Raw genomic sequence first — 3,133 nt, forward strand, 5'->3', positions numbered from 1 at the left:
TCCCCGTTTTTCGGATCACGAAATATCAAGTGTTTCATTCCCCGGTTTGTCGGATTACGGAAGGTCAAAGTCATCATTCCCCGTTTTATCGGATGACGGAATGTCAACAGTGTCATCTCCTGGTATGTCGGATGACGAGACGCCACTCAATTTCTGTTCTCTCAAGTGTCGTTCCCCGTTTTGTCGGATGACGGAATGAGAAAAGTATCATCCTTAGTGTGTCTGGTTCAGAGATGTCACCAATCAAATTTAACTTCAAGTGTCAGTTTCTACAAACCATCAGTTTACAAATACATTTCAAAATTCCCAGTGTCTGTTCAAGATTTTGTTTCCTTTCATTTGGCTTCATATCATCAACACGATAGTAGACAATTATTTTCCCCAGTGAAACTACATTCCCGCTCGCGGAGTCGGATCCCATTCTTCAACGAATTTGGGTATCCCGTTTTTGTTTCTCGTCTCAGTCAAGTCATATTTGTCGTCCTGCATTCATACTAGCATTTCACGAGCATTCATAGCATCTTAGGTCCAAAATTGGTGTACTTTGTATTTAAGTCTCTTCGGTCCGATCGAATCAAAGATTCCATCTTCAAATCTCCGGACGAAGAATCTTAAATAGGGGCATCTGTCATACCCCAATTTTTGACCCAAGGATCGTACATTCATACACCGACACGCGTCATTTGACCCTGATTAAGTCTTTGACTTTTCAGTGAAAATTCGGCAGAGAGGTATTTTAAAATACCTCATATTTGGTTCCGAATCGGGCCCTCTTCTCACTTTAGTGTTTATTTTATTTTTAATCTTAATTTCCATCTTTAAATTTTAAATTAATTTTATCAATATTTCTTTTTTATTTTAGTTACTTCTTTTTTTTAGGTAAGTCCAATCCAAATTTGCATAGTCATTTTTTTATTTATTATCATTTTCATTATTTCTTTTTTTATTATTTGATAAAATCAAAAAAATGCATATTTATCTTTTATTTTTATTTGATAAGTCCAAAATTGTTCCAAAAACGGTCCCAATTCATCTGTCACGCGTCCAGTTTTCATCTCAATCCAAACAAACAGCAAACGAGTTTTTTCTTCATCTCGTTCCAATCCAAGAAGTGCAGATTTGTCTGCATCTTTAACAAACCCTAATTCCTAAACCCTGCACTATAAAACCAGCATTTGCAGAACACACAAGGGGGCCAAAAAAAAATTCATCGCACAGCCAAGCCAAAACCTGCAACTTCAAAACACAATTCCACCAGAAATTCATCACAAAACCTACAACAATTTTACACGAACAATTCAACCGCAACCTGCAAAAAAAACCATCAGTACCATTCAACACCACAAATTCTCAATATCACCTAAACCACACAACCCAGACATCCCAATTCTAATCATCAAGACCAACAACATACCAATCATCACAAACTGAATCGACATAATCCTCACAAACTCAAAGCCGTAGCATAATCCGTCAAAATCCAAACCAAGTCATCTCAAGCCTTTCAACCGAACCTGAGAACAAGGAAACGAGAGGAACAGAAACGCAAATCCGGTCTACACCACTAACAGTACCAACACTGTCTCGCAAATCAACGATCATCCATCAAGCCAGAATCGCAATCCGACAACAACCAACCCAATCATAGTCACGCAACATCAAAGACGAACCCGCCGTCGTCGCCGCAAGGAACAGTCAAGGTCTTCAAACCGAATCACAAAGCCTCTTTTAGATCGGACCAGGAGACAACACCAAAAAAGGGTATACTTTCTTTTTCTCTACTGTTCATAAATTTAGTTTGTTTTTAAGCTTTCTTTTGGTAAAAAACAAAATCGATAAAAAGAAGAAGTAAAAGAAAGGGAGGGTTCGAATCAAAAAAATAAAAAGGAAGGAAAGGAAATGAAAAAACGGCGAGAGAGAATAATAGGAAGAAAGAGAAACTGTCTTTGGGAAAAAGGGTTATCACACATATATATGGTCCTTTTGTTCCCATGTTTGTGAGTGTATGTGATACTATACACCCTCGCCTCCTATCCCTTGGATCTTTGATCCAACAGCTCCTGATACCTGGATTTACGATTTGATTTAGGCTGTCTGATTCCAATCAGACGGCCTAGACTTAACCCATAACCCAAACCCGTTTCCTTTAACATAACCGACCCGGTTCGTCTTAGCTAGGCCCAATTCAGTTTTCTATCCACTTCTGCATGCCCCCTGATTAATTCCTACACCCCCTCGCATCATATCACGTTATTTCTTTTTCTTCATACATTTTAATTTCCCTTGTGTATATTTTATTTCTTTGCATCTTATCATTTTCATTTCTTGTGTTTATTAGTTTAGGATGCATAAGTTATTGTCTATCCCATTGTGTATACGTTTACGTTTTTTATCATCGCATGTGATTTAGATTGTATATTAGGTTTGAATGTAAATAATTCATGCATTTTTTAGTTTAGTTTTAGCATTTCACATTTTAATTTAGTTTATAGTTTATTGCACATGATATTAGAATGTAAAATAGGCCTTGATGTAATTTATTTATTTTTTCTCGCAGACCCTAGAATGTATTAATAGGTTTTTTTGTAATAGCTTAGGTGCATGTGTGCGTGCGTGTGTGTATGCCTCTTATTTGTTTCTAGACTAGGTTAAAGGTTTTCATGGTGATCCAACGTCACCACAAAGTACCTACGCTTTATTTTTATGCTCCGTTAGTTTAGTTTTATTCCAATCACTCAAACATAACAAAAACATCAAAAACATGCAAATAGTTTCAAAAAAATACAAAAACATTTTCATAAACAAACCTTGATCTTAAATCAAGTGACGTATTTTTCATTTTTTTTTTCTTAATCAAACTTCAATCAATTTAATTATATTTTTAGGCATTTTTTTCTTTAATATTAAAAAACACAAACAAATTCCTCATTTGCCATTTGGCTTTTCCATTTTAAAACCGTTTTCAAACTAATAAAAAACACACAACCAATCAAACGTCAGTTTTTTAACCCCGAACTACGAGGTTTTGATCCCTCACGGGTACGTAGGCAGAGGACACTCGTCCTTCCAAATCAATAAAATGTAGATAATTAGGTCTCCTTTTTCTTTCATCATTTCAAACTCTATTTTCAAA

At 35.8% G+C, this 3,133-nt stretch overlaps 1 long non-coding RNA gene across 1 annotated transcript; it reads right to left on the reverse strand.

The window, feature by feature from the left end:
• Positions 1–432: 432 nt before the first annotated feature.
• Positions 433–2,717, reverse strand: LOC146898332 (uncharacterized). The gene is made up of 2 exons (XR_015021890.1): positions 1,415–2,717; positions 433–1,309 (listed from the first exon to the last, which is right to left on the reverse strand). It is a non-coding gene; the product is annotated as an uncharacterized LOC146898332 (long non-coding RNA).
• Positions 2,718–3,133: the final 416 nt, after the last annotated feature.

The sequence above is a fragment of the Medicago sativa genome, chromosome 8 (genome assembly GCF_051527215.1).
Source record: "Medicago sativa cultivar Bolivia chromosome 8, Bolivia_mono, whole genome shotgun sequence".
Taxonomy (NCBI): domain Eukaryota; kingdom Viridiplantae; phylum Streptophyta; class Magnoliopsida; order Fabales; family Fabaceae; genus Medicago; species Medicago sativa.